Below are 21,921 nucleotides of genomic sequence, written 5' to 3'. Positions count from 1 at the left end.
AACATATGGCAGGGTTCGCAAAACTTAACATTCGATAATGAGTTCGGGAAGAAATATTCTTGGTAGAAAAGTCTGAACCTTAACTTTATTCCTATAAAATTTGATTAAAAGCATAACTAATAAAAAAGCTACCAAGTTCTAAAGTGTAGAGCGGAGATTTTGTGTAAATAGACTTGAGTGGAAATGTAAATGCAAAGTACGTATAGTTGTTAAAGTTAGAAACCCATTAGATTTCTGAAAGTGAAATTACAAGATTTAAGACTTGGTGACGAAGGTGGCGGCAGCGGCCATTAAAAAATTCACGAGATGTGCTAATTCGTTATGGGATCGTCTTGCCTGCTGGTGTTGGCAGATGGAACATTTTTGAATTACACGGTTAAATGGTATGATTTTCATCATTTGTTTACGCTAACCTGGTCTTTATATGAATCAACATGGTGTAAATGCTTGAATAATTTGACTTCTATATTCTTCGGGTGACGATACTGCTTCTAAAAATGCATGTAGACCTTGCTCATTTAATTTTTTCTTTTGGAGCTCCTGAGTTGAGGTAAAAATAAAAAAAATAAAGTTATTGTGCTTTTCTCGGTAGTGGTCACAAGTTGTCCAATTGGTGTAGTTTCTACACTTTATAAATATCGTTTTCGAAGCATATGTATACTTTATTTTTGTAAAGAGCGCGTAAAGGCCTTCCCCGTGCTCCTATCTTAACTAGCCTTTTTCTGAGCATGCGTGGTCATTCCATTGTTTCTGATAAGAAAGGTAATTGACGTTTTACATTATATCTGTGTGGGTTTGTTTGTAGCAACTAGCGAAGTGGCAGGGTTGTAGTCTTGTTGGAACTCTAAGTTGCGTTCCAGCAGCAGTACGAATAGCAGGAATTTACAGGATTTTACAGGAAGCTGTTCCCGCACGACACCTTACATAAGAGGTTCTTTCCCTAACAATCCGGTAAATAGAGAATAAGCGAAAAGTTTGCTCTCAAAAATGGAACATAATCCAGAAGTACGGGAACGCAAAATACCACATTTCGTGCTCAGAATTTGAGAAACAGCCAATTCGCGTTGTTTTTGTTTTTGTCACTTAAATGCAAACTCTTGGAAATTGAATTTTTGTTTCACAAATTTGATTTAAGTATATAAAGATTGAAAACACATCAACTATACCTTTAAAGCACCAAGTAAATGCAGGCATCATGTAAACACAAAACAGCTGACATCCACTTTGACACTTTATGCATTTTTACCCGGAGGAAAAGTCTGGGCTGTTTCGGGCAGGAAGAAGACACGATCCAATACGTTCCAATTTTCGCTCTCGTATTACCCATTGTGTTGAGTACGGGAATAATTTCTGGGCTATTTTGGTCACCCGCGGGAGGGTACTGTTTAGTAAGTGGCCCACCTATTTCGGGGTATTGCGTCCAAACGGGTGACCAGATCCAAAAAAAAATTGCACACACTTGTAGCCAAGGGTCTACCCATTATTTTAACATCCACTATTGTAATTTTTGGTCACTAATTTATTTACAAATTGGGTTTGAAATATGCCCTTTTTTGTAAAATTCGGAAATTAGCGTACATTTATCACTCCTATTTTCCTTAAAGCAGCCACTTCACCAATGCATTTTTATATTCCCCTTCACTTTAAACTTTATTCGACTTGTTACAACTTTCTTTATTACTTTAATTTTAACCTATCAATCACAATTTATTAAATAAAAACACCTTCAAAACCACGCGTCTGCCTTTGGTTGCATATGCAAATTAAATGGCGGCGTTTAGCTGTCAAACTGCTAAAAATACAAGAAGGATGAGAGACAAAAGAAAATATGATATAACCCAGTCAGCCTTTCTTTGGCAACACAGAAGAGAATTCTACGTAGTGAGGGTTATAATCCCTAAGTGCGGCCGAAGGCCGCCTACGCAAAAAGAAGTTCTGCGCTAAAATACTATCATATTACTATTACTACAACATTTCTATCTGTCGCTTTTTTCTTAATTTCACAATATTTTTAAGTAATTTTTTTTCCTTCATTTGTTTTTTAGTTAATTTTTTTTTTTCAAATCGCCTGATAACCAACTTGGGATAATTTCTTTTATTTAAAAATCCCACGGTTTTCGTTAGTTGGGTTATATTCTACTTCAAACTGCTCAGTTTGCCTCGGAAAATGCCGTTTTTACCCCATTTTCAAACGGTTCCCTAGGGGTCTGTGGGAGGTCCCCAAGGGGGGGAGGGGGGTGGCGCTTTCCGTAAAGTGGCGACTGTCCCCTTTCGAATGAGGGGGGTTTGGGGGGCCACGCCCCTCCCCCTCCGCCCCCACCACAAAAACGATGGGCCAATAACTAAACATTTCCCCCCGCGGGATTCCGCGTTGCATACGGGAAAGAATCTTAAGCTTGATATACAGTTCAATGCGAGCGTGAGCGTGAACGTTCGCAAAGGCAAAGAATTCCATTTGTATTCTTAAGCTGATGCCAGATAAAAATTTGTAGCCTTGCGTGACATTTATAACTTCGTCAGCAAAGCGCCAGACGCAAAAGGTATGCCACAATGAACGCCAAGAAGTCAATTTTACACTGCTTTTTTAATCGTCAAAATTACTTTAGATTTTAGATATTTCGCTTTAAAATTATCAGCAATGTAATTGAGTTTTATGTTTTTGCATGAATACTCGAATTTGGACGAAACAAAATAACAACCCTATTCCGCTTTTAAATAGAATGACAATTGAACATCCTTCATTGTCGTGATTTTGTCATTGTCGTTGCACGTTGGCATTCCTAACAAAAAATTACAAGCGAAAAGCTTTTGTCAACTTACCATGCATGGTGAAAAGTTCATTGTTGTAAAAACAGCTGCTCAACACTATTATTTGCAAAAAATATGAGCGGTGAAACACCAGAAAAGTGAGTATTTGTGTGAAATAGGTAAATTCGTATATCCGTAGCAAAGTGGAAATATGTATGTATTTCTATCTTTCATTTAAGCATGAGTACATTTGCATACACACATTATTTCGCAGACATTAGCGGCGTGGAAAAATCAGCTACGCTGCAAAGCACGAAAAGTGCATGTTGATGTAATTGGAACAGGTGGGGGACCACGGACGGCAAACATATCTCTTATTTTTTTACAAATTTATTAAATCGTCGCACTCTTTATATCAACACAAACATATGTTTTTGCCTTGTCACCTGCCTAAAAGGTCATGACAATAAAAATGATTCATGCATGATTCGAGCTTTTGAATTTTGCTGCGAATACCAAAAAGCTGCAATTTTCATTTTTATATCAATTGTCATCGCGGTGAGTTTTGTCAGTGTGGCGGAATAGGGCTGTAAATATTAAACAGGCTGATTGTCAAAGCGCGCAAAAAGATTGGAGTTGGCCATCTTTTCGATTCGCGCTGCAGTTTCAACGATTTATGTGGCATGCTTTGTGTTGTTTTTGTTTACGTATTTGTACAACGATTTTGGGGTGCTGTGCCCAAACTCGTAATTCGAATCAAGAAACTTTTACACACACATGTAGACAACAGTTCACGCTTTATTACAAAAATAAAATTTACTATATGCACTAATTTATTTATAATATCGGTTGGAAATATGGTATTTTTTGTAAATTTCTGAGCTGAGTTGTCAAAAAAAAAATATCCACGAAATATCTCAGCACATTTACAATAACACTTGGTTGCAAACTGACACATAAGATGTGTTGCCATACTGCATAAAATAATAGCAGACATCAAGCACTTTTTTAAAAACACACAACGCACAACTTAAAACACCACGAAAACTTCACTAGGGACGACTGTATTAAAATAGCACAAATGAGAGTCGGTGTAACTAACTTCAGTACCAGGCACCATTTTAGCGGCGGCAGATCACCAGAATGCACCCAATGTGGGACGACCCTAACTGTTGAACACATTCTCAAGGATTGCGCCATCTCAGGAAGTCACGCTAACCTCGAACAAACACTCGACTGCAGTAATGAAAACACCATAAAGTTCATCAACGAAGCCTTAAAAAAACACAACCTCCTATACGAAGTATAACTTTAAGAAGAGCACAACAACTCGGGAGCAACATGGCCTCGTAGCCCAGCCCCCTTGCATATATTTTATAAATTTATTTATAAAATATAAAGATAAATAAATAAATAAATAAATAAATAATACATACAAAAAAGGCAACATGGAAAGGAGAATTCTACTTAGTGAGGGTTATAATCCCTAAGTGCGGCCGAAGGCCGCCTATGCGGAAAGGTGTTCTTTGTAAAAGCTCATCAGCCCCCCTTCTTCGGCAACACAGAAAGGGGAATTCAACTTATTGAGGGTTATAATCCCTAAGTGCGGCCGAATGCTTCCTATGCAGAAAGGTAAGGTGTTCTCTGCAAAAGGTGTTCAGGCCCCCTTCTTTGGCAACACAGAAAGGAGAATTCTACTAAGTGAAAATTAGTTGTGTAGACTTCATAAAGCGGCGTCCATCCTCTTTCGTTTACGGGGATTTTGGGGGGCCACACCCCTCCCCCTCCGCACCCACCCCAAAATCGTTGTACAAATAAGCAAACATTTCCCGAAATAAATATTTGACCAGACTACATATAGTCAACGCCAAAAAATATGAATACGGTGACGTTTCTTTATTTCTAATTTTCATACCAAATTTTTCCTTACGGCTTCTGTCAAGGCGAATTTATATAAGGTGATAGCAGGATTACAAAAACAAAAACTTACATGTATGTGGTTTTTGCTTTGGCGGCATAAACTGTCAAAATCTGTAAGAGTGTGTGTGGAAATTCAAACAAAATTTTTCAATTTGACATAAGAAGCCGTGAGGCGAAACACATACACAAAATCAGCTGATCTATTAACACCACCTTATATAAATTCGCCTTGGCTTGTGTATAATTGAAAAAATTTGTTTGCATTTCCACACAAACGCTTACAGATTTTGACAGTTTATGCCGGCAAAGCAAAAACAAAATATATGTAAATTTTTGTTTTTGTACTCCTGCTATGTAAATTAAATTAAATGTAGAAGGGAATTGAATAGAGTCCGTTATTGGATTCGGCCAAAATATAAAATACCACACCGCTTTATGTTTAAATAAGTTTTGCCTTGGTTAGGAAAAGATCTTCTATTTTCCAATTTTTCAGATTTCCAAAGAACGAAGAGCATCGGAGAAAGTCGACATATCGAGCCCTAACCGCTAAAATAATGTATATATTTTTTAATTTACATACCCTTTGCTGCAGGTGCTCTAAGAACATTTATGCATCAAAATTCAATTTTGAAAAAAGTTCGCTTACTTTACTTTTGCGGTCAGGGCTCGATATGCATTGCGACTTGAAGGAAACATGAGAATGTCAAATTTGTGTTTGTTTGTTGAATTCCCTGAACCGCCCCTGATATGATATGGCACTTCATTCTATGTAGTAGTATAAAAATATCCAACAAGCATTTCAGTAAATGTTTTTAAAAATAACTTAAAGTAAATTTGCTATAATAAGCGTTAAATACGCATTTTTAATATTAAACTTATTAAAAGTTTTTTCAAATAAACCTTTAATAAGTTTTGAGAGCGAATGTTTATAAATAACTTAAACTTATAAATGAAATGCAAATGCCAACGACATGAAGTAGTAAATATAACATTTTTTCAATCGTAAGTGACGTGTTTACGTTTTTTAAAAATATATTATTAAAAGAAAAAATTAAATAAAACCGACGCGGTAAAAAAGAATCCAATCCAGGACGCGCTGCGCTAATCGGTGGAGCATTTGAGTCTTCAAATGATGAGTTCTCCTTATATTTTCTTAGTTTAAAATTCAATTAAAATTGTATTAAATTTTTTTCAGAAAAGTTCATCAGTGAGAATGGCGGCGATGAAGCGGAATATATACATAGCTGCATCGATGTCGTTTTTCCAATTTGCCAATAACCGCATGTAATTGAAAGCACGCAAGAAGATGTAATAATTAACTTTCTATGTTTAAATTTTGTGTATTATCGTGAATTTGTATGCTAAAATGTCTATTCCCTATTTATATTTTCGCGACTGTAGATGAGTCCGCCGAAAATTGGCATTTCGTTTAATTTCTAGATGTTAAGCAATCTATGTATGAGTTTTTAATGAAATATCTTTAAATAAAGGGATAGAAAAATGTTTATAAAAAGCTTTCTTTTGAAAATTTTTAAGTTTATATTCATACGCTTATAAACAACTTTTTTTGAACCTTTATTATAAGTTTACACTTTTACGCTTATAAAAAGCTTTCTTTTGAACATTTATTACTAGTTTATATTTCTACGCTTATAACCAATGTTCCTTTTCGATTATATTACGCTTACTTTCAAGCGTTTTATAAACAAAAAATCAACGTTTTGCAAGCTTAATGTTTATAATTGAAAACTTAAAAAAACTTTCTTTAAGTTTATTTTGCTTGTTGGGATACAAATGTTTTAATTTCTTTGATTTCGAATTAATAACTCATTGCGATCATATGAGTGTACTCGCACGCCCAACTATCTAAAGTTATAGAAAACTTTTACTGGTTTTGCGTTCTCGTACCCAAAAAACTTGCAAAGTAGGGGAAATTGAGAGAGTAAAATGTGAAAGAGAGCTGCAAATTTCTGCTGGAAAAATTTTTCCCAGCTAAAACTTGCAAGTAAGAAAATCAGCTGATCACAAACGCATGTTTGTAATTAAACAAAAGAAAATATGGCCTTTTTGAGTTATTTATTGCCGATTTTATTAATAATGCTAGTATACAACGAAAAAGTGAGAAAATTTAATAAGCACAACGTTTGTTGAGTTTGTTTTTCGTTAATTTGCTATTAATCTCCAGTTTGTTTACTTTAGTGTGTGCTGACTATGGTTGCCATATGACATTTTTCGTTTGTACCATAATTTTCCTTTAAATGTACTAAAATAGATTTAAATGCAGCATGCTGAAAGTTTTTTTGCTGAAGTTTTCGTTTTTGGTAGGTTCATTGTTGAAATGAAAATTTTATAATTTTAAAGCTACATCTGTAGCTATATCAATGATGGGTGTTTGGAGGAGATACTCTTGTTTTTGAATGCGTTACTATGTGATATCACAAATAATTTCGAGAAATATAACTTATTCATTCCGATATAATTAATTTGTATTTTAAAAAGGCTTTTCTTATCCAAAACCATTCAATTGTATAAAATGCCAAACCGGGGAAAATGTACCTAGCGGAAAATAAATTACCAAACTAATCACCAGTGGCAACTGTGCAAGTGATCAGCTGTTTCGAAGGTTGCAAGTTTTTGCAAATTTTGTGTTCACGTACTTCTGTTGCTATTTCGTCTCTTTGAGAGCGAATGCTGCTAAATTCTCAGAACTTTTGCTGCTGGAGAATTTTGTCCTCTCAATACGAGTACACACCTTATATTATACTAGCAATAGTTCTGTTCGCTATGCAAATGCCAGTAACAATTAGACAGTAACCAAATTCAGAGAATAAGGTATACTACTCTTCCAAAGAGAGAAACTTACTGAGTTTTGCGCGAACAGGAATTAGAAAACATTTGCAAGCTTCACTGCCAGCTGACATCCACGGTTGCATTTCGATATGTTTTTAAATTATTTCAGGTGGAAAACAAAACAGAACCTATAAGTATATTTCTTCTTATTCTGACATTCTACAACTCAATTCTTTGTGGAAGTCACTGTTTGTCACTGTCACAGAATTAATTAAATTAATTGAATAAACAAATATTTACATGCTTCTTTCATTAGTAAATCGCAACAAGATTGTTAATTTTTAAATTTAACGAACTTGTTTATTCAAATAAACCCGTGTCACACAGTCCTGCTTGCAAATTCTGCTGGCAAAAATTTTCCCAAGACGAATTCGCAGCTTCCCCTCCAAATGAAATGTCAAAATTGTGCTCTCTCCTTGCAAGTTTTGCTGGGATTTTGGCCAAACGAACACGATTCGGTAACAATTGGTACAAACTTGTACAAGTTTTTTGCATAGCGAACACTCTTAATATAGAAGTATTACATACCGAAGGCTGAGTGGAAGATCGACCTATCTCGGCATCCAGTTCAAACACGTCCTATCAGAAAAGTTTTCAAGAACGCAGTACTTCAGAATTTGAAAAACGCCATAGTAAATTAGCGACTTTAAATTTCGAAATATTGAAGTTTCAAGCATTTCTGAAATTTACCGTTTTGAATAAATTAGCTTTAATATTTACTGATTTATCGAAGATTTTGTATTTCTCTAAATTACCGTTATATGGGATGTGTGCGTGGATATATACCGATTTTAAAAATTTTCGGCCATTAGGTATGCTGTACCAAGGCCAACAACTGTGCCAATTTTCCAAAAATTTATAATATTCTTATTTTTGGTCTAAAAATTATTGCAAATATCAATTTTGAGTGAATAATCTTCAGTAGTTACTAAAGTATCGCAGTCTTCGTATTTCTGAAAATAACCGTTATATGGGAAGTGGGCGTGGTTACAGTCCGATTTCGCCCATTTTCAATACCAACCTACCTTGGATAAATGGAAACCTACATACCAAATTTCGTTGAGATATCTGAATTTTTGCTCGAGTTATCGTGTACACGGACGGACGGACAGACAGACATGGCTTAATCGACTTCTCTATTCATTCTGAGCATTTATGTATACATTTGTCTATATCTATCTCGATTCGTTTTGGCTGTTACAAACAACCGCTATGTGAACAAAGTTAATATACCCTTGTGCACAAGTGCGCTTGGGTATAATAAGCTGAGATAGGGCGTTTTTGAATCGGCAGCTTAGTTGGGGCGTACTTCAACCAAATTCTTAGATAGGGCGTGTTTCAATCAAATTCTGAAGTAGGGCATTCTTGAAAAGTTTTCTGAGATAGAGCGTTGTTGCAAAATTTTCTGAGATAGGGCCTTTTCGAACTGGCTGCCGAGATAGGTCGATCTTCCACTTAGCCATATGATTAGATATATGATTGCGTTTATTTCATTTGGAGATATTACGAAAAAATCTTAAAAAAACAAATAGTAATATTATTGGCCTTTAAAAGTTGATTATTCCTTAGAAAAAATTTGCAACTTTTTAACAATACTACTACGCAGTGGTGTAGTGGTAAGCAGTGCGCGCTTCAACTACGCAGGGCCTGGTTTCAAGCCCTGGTCAAAGCAACATCGCAAAAAATGTAGAAAAAAGGTTTTTTCTATGGCCGCTTTGGTGAAGTGGTACGCAGTGCGCGCTTCCACTCCGCAGGGCCTGGGTTCAAGCCCTGGTCAAAGCAACATCGCAAAAAATGTAGAAAAAAGGTTTTTTCTATGGCCGCTTTGGTGAAGTGGTACGCAGTGCGCGCTTCCACTCCGCAGGGCCTGGGTTCAAGCCCTGGTCAAAGCAACATCGCCAAAAAATGTAGAAAAAAGGTTTTTTTTTTTTTAACAACGGTCGCCTCTCGGCAGGCAATGGCGAACCTCCGAGTGTATTTCTGCCTTGAAAAACAGCCTTTAGGAGTCGGTGTAAAACTGTAGGTCCCTCCCCTTCGTGTGACAACATCAAGGCTCGCGCCACAAATCGGAGGCTCGGCCAAGCACTAACATATGTGTAAGCGCCAATCTATTATTATTACTCATATTGAGTTCGTTGTTTCTCGAGATGTCGGTAAATTACTGAACCAGTGCCTGGATGTGTGGCCGGTGTTAAATACAAATATTTCTCATATTAATTTACCGATGTCTCGAGAAATAACGAACGCAATTTTCTCTGCGATGACTCATTTCGTTTGCCAAAGATGTGGCTATAAATATGAGTATCTAGTAGTGCTAAAAAATTGCAATTTATTTCTAAGAAATAATCAACTTTTAAAGCGCAATTTTAAATTTTTCTCTTATTTTCAAGATTCTTTCGTAATATCTCAAAATAAAATGAACGTAGTATTCTCTGCGATGACTCCTTTTATTTGTCAAAGTTGTGGCTATAAAAATTACCAATGATAAAAAATTGCGAAAATTTTCTCTAAGAAATAATCAGTAGGAGTGTACTCGTGCTCAAAACTATCAAACGTTTTAGAAAAATTTTATTGGTTTTGCGTTCTCGTACCCAAAAAACTTGCATAGATAGAGAGCTGCAAATTTGTGCTGGAAAAATTTTTTCCAGCGAAAACTTGCGAGTAAGAAAATCAGCTGAACACAAACATATGTTTGTAAATAAACAAAAGAATATATGACCATATTGAATTATTTATGGCAAATTTTATTATTATTGCCAGTATACAACGAAAAAGAGTGTAAAGGTATTAAGCACAAGGTTTGTTGAGTTTATTTTTAGCTAATTTACTATTAATCTCCAGTTTGTTTACTTTAAGCTCGGAACACTTTGACGACTGCAACTTCACGACGTAACGACAGCGACATCATTTTGTCGACAAATGTCGCCTTGAAGCCAGCTTCTTAAACATTTTGAAGACCTCAGCGACATAGCAAACAGCTGATTTTAAAGTTTGACATTTTGGTATATTTATTTCACAAATTGTGTATTTTTATTTAAGTAAATAAGAAAAACATGAACAATCAAGAATATGTGATTAATTTTGCGACAATTTAATTTTGCAGCACTACATCTACTCATTGTCGCCGGCAAAATTAGAAATAGATTTAATTTGGCGACGTCGACAATTGCAGTCCTGCAGCCAAGATGTCGTGCTGTCGTCAAAATAATTGTGTCCGTAAGAACGTGTGTATTTAAAATTTGACAGATGCTGCTTGTCGCTTGCTGTCGTCAAAGTGTTCCGAGCTTTAGTGTGTGCTGACTATGGTTGCCGTATGTCAATTTTCGTTTTTACCATAATTGTCCTCTAAATATACCAAAGTAGATAAAAATGCAGCGAGCTGAAGTTTTGTTAGTCGAATTTGGCAGTTTTGGTAGGTTGATTGTTGAAATTAGAATTTTATAATTTTAAATGTATGTACATTTGTAGCATCTACATAAATGTACATTTGTAGATATCCACACATTTTTTTTTTTTGATCAAGGATGGGTGTTTGGAGGATATTCTCTTTTTTTGAGAAAAATATTTCATTCATTCCGATATAATTAATTTGTCTTTTCGATTTCAAAAGTATGCAATTGTATAAAATGCAAAATCTGGGAAAATGTACCAAGCAGAAAATAAATTGCCAAATGACCCACCAGTGGCACTAAAAAAAGTAATAACAACTCTCAAAAAGCAAAATCGCAGCGAAAAAATTCAAATCCACATAAAAACAAACCGCATAAAAACGTCCTAAGTGTATATTCCACAAGAATTATATAAAATCACAGTTTTCTCGAGAAGTTACCAAGATACGATATTAATTTTGATCGGAGATGACTACTGAAACATCGACTTTTGATATGATTATGGGTGGTTTTCATGTTGGATTAAAACTTTTTCAACACTTCCGTGTATGATAACTCGAGTAGATTTTACAACCCTGAGTCGTGTCCAGTGTTCGATAAATTGAACACGTAACTTTAAACATACGAGCAGCCCAATGTATTGAGTTTAGAAAAAAAAAATCAAATATAATCAACATTTTGTTCTATTTGCAAGATAACTTTTCGTACTCAGTTTTTTAGTTTTATTTTTTTATTTTTTTTTATGTTTCTTAAATTATGGTAAGAAGTAGGCGCCTTCTTTTGCGATCACCTCTGTAAAAAAGGTGGGAGATGAGACGAAATATATATATAATAATACAGGAAATATCCTATTCCATTAAATTATGCAAAAGCATGGCCCCTAAACTCTGAAAAACAGTCCAGAAAAATAAAGAAACAAGTGTAAAATTCACTGTTCGTTTTATTGTACACTGAGCCGATGTTGGGTCTGTCCACAGGGACAGAGGCGTTAGTTGCGTTGGGTTTTCCGGGCATACGAAGAGATGATTTGAGTCGTGGGGTGTCTCTCCGCATGCCGGACATTCGTTTGGCACATCTGCATCTAATCTGCTCAGGTACGAGTTCAACTTGCTGCAGTAGCCAGAGCGAAGTTGGGCTATTGTGGTCCGTGTCTCCCGAGGCAGACGAAGCTCCGTCTCGTCTTTGTCTGGTGGTTGTTTGCCCAGAACGGCATTCACAGGCTGCTTTATGAACCTCCGGACTTCGTCCGTCAGTTCGTATAGATGCCTTCTGACATGCCTTGGTGAGGGCTCCTCTGCAAGCAGGTGTCTGTTCGGGTGTTCACGTCTCTGGCTCCCTACTAGGAATTGCTTGCAGAGCATTGTGTTGTGCTCCTTTTTGGGGAGCTTTTTCGCCTCGTCGTGCAGGTGGTGCTCTGGCGACATCAGAGGCATCCGGTCGCTGTCCGTAGTGCGGTGTTTTGTGCTGTCTGTAGCTTCTTCCACTGCGTCCTACTGGTCCCCGGCGACCACACTAGTGCTGCGTAGTTTAGAACCGGCCGGCCAATTGACAATTGCGGTAATGTGCTCAGAGAAGGAGAGGAGACTGTCGAATGTTACTCCGAGTATGTTAGGATTATTCACTGTCGGAATTGGTGTGTCATCGACGTGGATACCTAGTGGTAGTCTGACCTCCTTCGTTCAGGTGGTAAATAACGTCGCAGAAGATTTTATAGGGGAGAGGGTTAGACTTCTAGCGGTGAAGAAGCGAGAAGGATCGGAGAGATACCCGTTTACTTTCGAGCACAAGTCATCAATTCCATTTCCAGAAAAGAATATCGTACAATCGTCAGCGTAAGAGGCAATCGAGACTCCCTCTGGTGGTTGAGGGAGCTTGGAAATATAAAAGCTAAACAGTAGTGGGGAAAGGACACCACCCTGTGGAACCCCCTGTTTTATTTTTCTAAAAGCTTAAACAGACGGCAGCGTTGATCCGGATTAACTCGGACTTAATCCGGATCAACTGCAGTTAATTCCCGCTGCCGTCTGTTTATGCTTTTAGTTTGCTTGATTTGTCTCGTAAACATTACTGACGAGTGTCGACCACTCAGATAATTCGCTGACCACTGTTTGAGTCTCTGTGGGAGTGAGGGGGTCTCTACGTCTTCTACCACCGTGGAGTGGTTGACGGTATCAAACGCCTTTGACAGGTCCAACGCTACTAAAATAGTTTTCTCACACGGCTACGTGTTATATCGAGTGTTTATGGCGTTAAGTGCTGTTGTTGTGCTGTGCACTTTACGGAAACCATGCTGATGGGTCAGGTGGTTCGCAAAACACGGGAGTAACAAGGCCTCTAGTGTCTTCGCTACCGGGGAAAGGAGTGTTATCGGGCGATAAGACCCTCCTTTGTTGGCTGGTTTTCCCGGTTTGATCAGTGGGACCATTCTCTCCGTCTTCAAGATGTCTGGAATGACGAGAGTGGCCATTGACAGATTGGGGACCTCTGTTAGGTACGCTACTCCCGCAGGTCCCAAATTTTTCAGCATTAGCATGCGTATTCCGTACGGTCCCATGGCTTTAGAGGTTTTCGCCTTTCCGATGGCTACCTGAAGTTCACCGCTGGTGAAAACAAGAGGCGCACTTGTTGTCGGCAGTTTGTGCAGCCTTCTGGTCACTCGACGCTTGGCTTTGTCCACTGGAGGATGCAGTATAAACTTCCGGCTATTGTAGCTCGCGCATCGCTCTGGGTCCGATGAAGCGCGGTCGCCGAAAGATATTTCGACTCTGTCGTTGCGCTTTGTCGGATTGGACAGTGACCTCGCGGTTGACCAAAGCTTACTCATACCAGAGGCGAAAATGCAAGTCTTCAGATGATCCCACTTTTTCGGCTTATGTACTTTCACAAGCTGCCGCATCTCCGTGTTGAGGTCCCTGATACGGGGATTTCCGGGATCGGCCTGACGAAGGTTGTCTCGCTCGTCGGCTAGGACAGCCGCTTCAGCAGGGAAGTTTGAACGGGGGACCGTTATGCAACCAGCTGGTACGAAGCGAGCTNTCGCCAGACATAACAATAGTCAGCGCTGGTCTGATAAACAGCATATCATGGCGACCTACGTTCCCACGACAGTCGGGTCTACGTAACCGGAACGCGTTCCCACGACAGTCGGGTCTACGTAACCGGAACGACCCAGATTTATATCTGGCAAAGGACTGTCACTCCAGCAACACTCCCCAAAAAGTCTTTGGGGAGTTTGTATGCTGTTACGACAACAACAACAAGCGAGCTGCAGTAGCAGTGATAACCCTGCGGAACTTACGTTCACCTAGATGAACGTCCGTTGGTGTGGGGAGGGCAGAGAAGGTGCTTTCAGTAAATTCCGCGAAGCCTTTCCAATCAGCTTCGGTAAAGTTGATATAGGTCCGGTGTTCCGCGGAAGCAAAGTCGGCAGGTTTATCGATCGAGATGACTATGGGCAGATGGTCTAATGCCAAGGTCAGCATAGGTTGTTGTTGTTGTTGTAGCAGCATACAAATTCCCCAAAGACTTTTTGGGGAGTGTTGCTGGAGTGACAGTCCTTGGCCAGATATAAATCTGGGTCGTTCCGGTTACGTAGACCCGACTGTCGTGGGAACGCGTTCCGGTTACGTAGACCCGACTGTCGTGGGAACGTAGGTCGCCATGATATGCTGTTTATCAGACCAGCGCTGACTATTGTTATGTCTGGCGAGCTGCAGCAACGGCCCATAATCCTGGTGGGAGCGTTGTCGTTCATTATGCATAACGTCGAATCGTCTATCTGCTCAGCCAAGTGTATTCCCCTACGATCATTTGACAGGCTTGAATGCCAAAGATCGTGGTGCGCATCAAAGTCGCCAACTACCATACGGTTTTAACCTCTGAGGAGCGCACCTATTTCAGGGTGATATCCTGCCGGGCAGCCGGTGATATAGGGTATATAAGCGTTAAATATTTCGAGTTCGACATCGCCTGACCGGATAGCAATGCCCAGACATTCTAGGATGGTATCCCTGCGGTCGATGTCTGCTTCAATGTTGAATTGCTGTGCAATTTCGTCTCTTGGACCGCAGCTATCAATATTCCATGCCTTCCCATGAAGACGGTTATCTCCTCGATCTTGCTCTGAAGTCCGTTACAGTTAAATTGAAGGAGCTTCGTGGTTTTCGGGCGACGTGTTGTTATGCGGGGGGTGAGAGATGTGTGTTGCCTAACCGCCATAGGCTGTGTGCGCTGCTGTGGGACGTGCCGCCCTGTGGTGGTAGTGGGTGGCGCCGCAGATGGAGCTTGCGACCGTGCAGCGCGACACGGGCCCTCGAAATTCCCCGTCCAATCTCGCGTGGTGCGCAGACCTGAACATGCCCTAAAGTGGCACCAGCCGAGGCAGGTGTTGCACTTGACTGATGTCATATTACGGAATATCCTGGTTTGACACACCCTGCAGATTGTAGGGGGAGCTAAGAGTTGTTAGCGGCGGCGTTTGGGTAGCGGTGCAGGTGTGTCTGTGGTGGCTCTGTCTATTGTGTTGTGTTGTTGTGCTGTGGTGTTTGTGTTGAGCTTCTCAGGCGGACTGGAGTTTGCCGTGGGGGCAGCTCTGTTGGATCCGCAGGGCGCCACAAATGAAGTGGTCCACTGATGATGTGTCCGAAGGCCTGAGAAGACTCTAAGGTGACTCCACCCGTTGCAAGTATTGTACTTGACTGAGGTGGAGTTATGGTGTAGTCGTCTCTGTCATACACACCAGGTGTAAGTTTCTGGCCCAGGGTTTGACTCGATGTCAGCCCTGAGCAGAAGAATACGTAGCAGATGTAGCCCAATGGACGAACAACGTCTGAGATATTTCGCCGACCTAAACTGAGTTAGATCGCCAAAACAACAGNCCGACTGTCGTGGGAACGCGTTCCGGTTACGTAGACCCGACTGTCGTGGGAACGTAGGTCGCCATGATATGCTGTTTATCAGACCAGCGCTGACTATTGTTATGTCTGGCGAGCTGCAGCAACGGCCCATAATCCTGGTGGGAGCGTTGTCGTTCATTATGCATAACGTCGAATCGTCTATCTGCTCAGNGGTAAAACCCTAGTCATTCCGGTACGTAGAACCGGCTGTCGTGGGAATGACATTGGGCCAATAAGGCTATTTGGTGAACATAGAAGATTTTTTGCAGAGTGTTTGAGAGTCTAATGTACATAATTTCATACTGTTCAATAAATATTTTAATACTTTTTTAACAATCGTTTGGTGAATTCCTACCGACATCACTTGTATATAGTTTCACCAAGGGGAAAACGATATTTTTTCGGTTTTGCTCAGCAAAGTGCCGGATTTCCAAATCACTAGACAAAATGGGAACATTAGTTATTATATTTGGATCCAGAAAACTCATGTTTTAGGATATGCCATTCTAACGCAATGATATTCTTTCTTGCCTCACACCACCATCAAGATTTTATATCACCCTTACACCCCAACCTAATATAAACGCACGCCGCACAATGGTCCGCATTCCAAAAAACGCGCGCATGTACCCTTAAGACGCTCTATATTCGTTATTTCGTGGCCGATTTTCAATATTTTTTTTAAATTAATCATAACACAATTCTTAACAATCTTTTTGCTGTCGATTGTTAAATTACTTGTTTGTTTATACAATATTTACTGTAAATTTTGGCATTATGTCAATGCAAGGTGCAATCCCTTATTCCTCGGACTAAAACTAGTAAAACTGTCAAAAAATAAAAATTCGCTCAGAGCGAGAGAGTAACACTGAAAAATACGGGATCGCTTTCTAGTAAAAAATGGTAACTTCTGTCAACTTCAACATAACCTCCAAATTTTGGTTGTAAATTTTTGCTTGCATGTAAATAACCAAAAATACTTTCAAATTCATTAGAATTCACACAAACAAGTAATTAAATACTTTTCAACATGCATTAGCAGATTGCACTTTTCTTTTGTTTACAATTTGGTTGCCAAACACACTACAGCTGATTGTTTGACACAATTACCAGAATTTACCAGCAAAAAATTCTCGGACTAAAACTGGTAACTTCTGACTGAGAGAGGACCTCATTTACTCTATTTTTTCGGCAAATGTTGTTCTTTACCGCGTCGATAATTTTTCTTAAATTCGGGAAGATGATTCGGAATATGGTACCATTCGTTACATTTTCCAGACTGTATAATATATACATATTTACCATAAATAAAAGGCCAATAATATGAAGAATTCACATAATGAAATTCCGCTCTGGTACCTTAATTTTATCTGTATTTCAATGTCCGCAACTGTATTTATAAAATCATACATAAGCGAACGCCAAATATTTAAAAATGTGAACGTCAAACATATCTCGTTGTGGCAATGGAGACGGTTGTGATTTAGCAACTGTATATATTAAATCTTAATAAATAAATCTCTCAATGGAGACATAGCATTACAGTCTGTAAAAAATAAAATAAAAAAATAAATAAATTTTTTATAAAGTTTTTTTTTTAGAAAATAGCAAATAAATTGTAGCTTGAAAAACTTTCAAAATTTTAAAATCTAAACATCACTTATCCACTTTTGACCGCCAGTGTAGGTCAATTTGTTAAAAGAAATATTTCTGCGGACAACCGGGAATTACTCCTGTAACAGAAAAAATCCATCATTTTCTGGAATATTAATTTCTGGAAAATTAATTAATTTTATATCACCCTTACACCCCAACCTAATATAAACGCACGCCGCACAATGGTCCGCATTCCAAAAAACGCGCGCATGTACCCTTAAGACGCTCTATATTCGTTATTTCGTGGCCGATTTTCAATATTTTTTTTAAATTAATCATAACACAATTCTTAACAATCTTTTTGCTGTCGATTGTTAAATTACTTGTTTGTTTATACAATATTTACTGTAAATTTTGGCATTATGTCAATGCAAGGTGCAATCCCTTATTCCTCGGACTAAAACTAGTAAAACTGTCAAAAAATAAAAATTCGCTCAGAGCGAGAGAGTAACACTGAAAAATACGGGATCGCTTTCTAGTGAAAAATGGTAACTTCTGTCAACTTCAACATAACCTCCAAATTTTGGTTGTAAATTTTTGCTTGCATGTAAATAACCAAAAATACTTTCAAATTCATTAGAATTCACACAAACAAGTAATTAAATACTTTTCAACATGCATTAGCAGATTGCACTTTTCTTTTGTTTACAATTTGGTTGCCAAACACACTACAGCTGATTGTTTGACACAATTACCAGAATTTACCAGCAAAAAATTCTCGGACTAAAACTGGTAACTTCTGACTGAGAGAGGACCTCATTTACTCTCTTTTTTGTCCTCTCAATAGTCAGAGAACCGAGTACGGGATCGATTTCCAGTAAAATCTGACTGATTCTGACTATTTCTGACTAGTCCGGAGTCGTACGGAATCGCAACTACAATTGAAAACCCTGTATTTACCCTTTAAAACCACAAGTTTACTGAATAAGATTATTCATGAAATTAAACTTACTATTCTTGTTTTCCATTTTTTATCCAACGCACATAAAAACATTCAGTCATTCCTAATTTTGTCATCAGATGGCAAATATTTTCGGTTTGAAAGAAATAAGCACAAAATATCCCTGCAAACCAAAGTTCCCGAAATCTTAACGAAATCTTTAGGAAAGAAAAATATATGAAGTGGTTGACACGAACTCGTAAAGAAATTTCGGTACGAAAAATAAAGAAAATACTGAAAAAAGTCTGCAAGAAATTCTTCACATAGCAGCATTATTTTCATTTCTTCACCGATTTTTTTCCGAAATTTCGTAAAAGAATGGTAGTGTGCGTAATTTATTTCATTTTAGAAAATTCGGAAAAAAATCGGATGGGATCTTTCCGAATTCGTTAAAATTTCTTTACGATTCAGAATACTCTGAAAAAATGGTTTGCAGGGAACTTTCGAAGATTTAATTTGTGTTTGTATGTACATATATATTTTTCAGTCGGTTTAATTTTTCACACTTGAAAAATTTTAAATGATAAATTTGTCACAAGGCTTCCGAGCTGTCAGAATCTTCTGGTTCTGAGCTTTCTACTATGAAACGTCGTCTAAAAAATTAAATTAATAAGGGTACTCATTTAAAAGCGCAAAACTCTCGCAAACTGCTTTTAGCAACTTGAAACTTGCACATTATCAGACTAAAATTGGTTGGGCTATAAAACTGTGTATTCAGAAAAATTCAAACACTTCTGAGAAAAAAGTTTGAAATTTAGGTGAAAATTTGTTGCACTTTTTTGAAGTTTTCTACAAATTGTTAAACTTGTTTTACATGGGGTTTGTTAGAGAAAGAACTGTATTTTAATTGAAAATTCGCAAAAATAAATAAACATAAGTTGCACACAATATCACTTTGAAATGGCGTGCTATAGATATGACCGATACTGTATGTAATACTTCTATATTGGCAGTAAGCTAACTTCTCAATGTGTAAGCATTCCGAAATCAAAGCGAGACAGTTTAGTACGGTTTTTGTCAATGTATTGTGTACTTGAGTGCCGTTTTTGTATATGTGTTGTGTACATGTTTATTTATAAACGTATGTGTTCCTATTCTTTCGTACGTGTTTATTTATATATCTGTACTGTAGTGTTTTCGGACGGTACTAGCTCTTACTGCCAATATAGGAGTATTACATATATGGGAAAATAGCGTTTTGAAGCCGTATCACATAACGATCGAAACAAGCAGCTAAATACTCGAATAAATATTTTTTCCTAAAAACACGTTTTAGGCAATTAAATACGCCGGTAACACGGTACTATGTTTAACAAAACATTGAATTGATATGTTACTGCAGTATTACACAAGCTTTTCTTTCTTTACGAAAACAAGTTTAAAATAGTATATTGCTTTACCTAACCTAATTATTTTTTGAGTTCTGTAATATTTATTGAAATGTCACTCCACTTCTGGTTCCTCTGAGGTATCCTTTACACGTAACAAGAATGAAAATTTGTTTTTTTACCAACTTGCTTTTTGACCACATGCGCTTATGGGTTTTTACAATTTTGGACCACTGTACGGACTCCACGGTTTAGATAAAAATTATGTAAATACATTTAAACTGCATTATCGAATACTTATCGGCTAAAAATCGCATTGATTTTTAATATTTTGTTTTTGTTGGCGTCGTTTTGCACTTTTTTCTATATAAACGTGAATTTATTGTAGAAGAATGGCTCTTACTATGAGTTGCATTCGATAACCAGCGAAGATCGAAAGTGAAAATCGTATTATGAGCTATGCAACCGTGTCGAAATTTTCGTTGAGTATCGAATCTTCTTTCGAACGGAATTTTGCTTCCTATGGTGGAGCTAAGTGTTAGATAATTGTGACAAATTTATAATTTTACATTTGTTTTCTTACTTTTTGGCGGCTAGACACTAATTTTAAATTTTTTTTATTAATTTCATGCAGTTTAAACGTCGTGAATACTAAACACAAGCTCGAAAGGCTGGTTTCATTTATGAAAAGAAATACCAATACTCAGCACGATCTCTGATAACAAAATCGTAGAGCTATTGATAGTTTTAAATTATTTTAAATAGATTTGGTTCACAAACGTCTCTTTAGACAGTCCAAAGTTTTTAATAAATCTGTAGACAAATTTCTTAAATATGTGTTATGTCAAAATATATTCGAAAGACTACACTTAAACTCTCTTAAACATTTTCTACTCCAGGCCAGTTTACTAAGCTCTCATCCTCTGACGAATCGTTGAACCAGGGGCCTATTTCATAAAAGTGACAGGTGCGGCTATAAAATTTCACTGCCAGAATTGTCGTCAACATTTTTCCTGTTTCATATATGTACGTTTGTAGGCAACTGTGAAAATATTTGGAAAACAATAGTAATAATAGCCGTGTTTTTTTTTTACACGCATATACATCTACGCTTAACGTGTAAAAAAACAAGCACCGACAATTTTCATTTGAAAACAAGTAATTTTTATTTTATCGACAACTATTCATAAGCGCACAAAAAGTTTTTCGCTTACTGCTCCATACAAATTTTAAGCGCAGAAACGTATGCGTGTAAAAAAAACAAACACGCCTAACATGGAATATTGTCGACAATTGTCACTCTGACAAAATTGTCGCGACAATGGCGAAAAACCAAATAGCTCCGTCGGAAAGCTTTCACAGGAGAGTTTTGTAAATTTATTTATATGGTACTTGTGCGCATTTCATTACTTTTCAATAATTTGAATATTTCTTAAAACTAAAATAATGCAAATGCAATTATTACATATGATTTACATATAAATTTTATATGACTGGCGACAATTTTGTCAACGACAATTTTAAACCCCGACAATGACAATTTGTCACTTTTTGAATGGAATTTAAGAGGTGGTGACCATTTGTTTTATGAAACAAAACACCCATCAAACTGTCGAATTGTCACTGGCAACATGGAAAATGCCTGTCATTACAAAATTATCACTGTCGATTTAATTTGCACAAATTTACATACATATGTATAAGCACTAGGGTGGTCCAAAAATGCATGTGAAAAAGTAAAATCGGAATTTGTATGCTCTCATCCCCTAGAATTGTTCTATACCGAAAAAATATACCCTTTTTCATTTTGAAATCAAAAAATATTTGGAGATCTCTCAAAGCGCCCAAAGTTTTCCATGTATTTTATATGGGGGAAAAAACAACTTTTCGTAGAAATGGTATAGAATAGTTAGATAGTTAGATATCTATCTATCTATCTATCTATCTATCTATAGAATAGTTAGATAGATAGATATCTATCTATCTATCTATAGAATAGTTAAAAATCAATATTTTTCACCAGAAAACTGTTTACCTGCAGGAGATTCCCAATAATAATACACAATTGTTTATTTAAACATTTTTTCATCGCAATTATAATTTATAGGTCCGCCAAAAACCCCGAAAAGTGCAATGGGGCGACCAATAAAAAATCGTTAGTACTAAAAAATGGTTAAATATACAATTGGGGATTA

General features: G+C 37.4%; 1 protein-coding gene across 5 annotated transcripts in view; it reads left to right on the top strand.

Moving 5' to 3' along the window:
* crol (crooked legs) overlaps nt 1-21,921 on the top strand; it is a 148,184-nt gene continuing 126,263 nt past the window's right edge. For 3 of the 5 annotated variants that reach the window (XM_017613439.1, XM_017613431.1, XM_017613435.1), the window contains exon 1: nt 1-196. The gene's annotated coding sequence lies outside the window, so the exon portion shown is untranslated. Of the gene's footprint in view, nt 384-21,921 lie in introns of all 5 variants that reach the window. The other 2 variants (XM_017613432.1, XM_017613429.1) reach the window with 2 other exon arrangements.

This window comes from Rhagoletis zephyria, unplaced genomic scaffold (assembly GCF_001687245.7).
Source record: "Rhagoletis zephyria isolate East Lansing unplaced genomic scaffold, Rhagoletis_zephyria_1.1 Rzeph_scaffold_00661, whole genome shotgun sequence".
NCBI classification, from domain to species: domain Eukaryota; kingdom Metazoa; phylum Arthropoda; class Insecta; order Diptera; family Tephritidae; genus Rhagoletis; species Rhagoletis zephyria.
The sequence above is the reverse complement of the archived record's forward strand: the minus strand, read 5'-3'. Positions and strand labels throughout refer to the sequence as shown.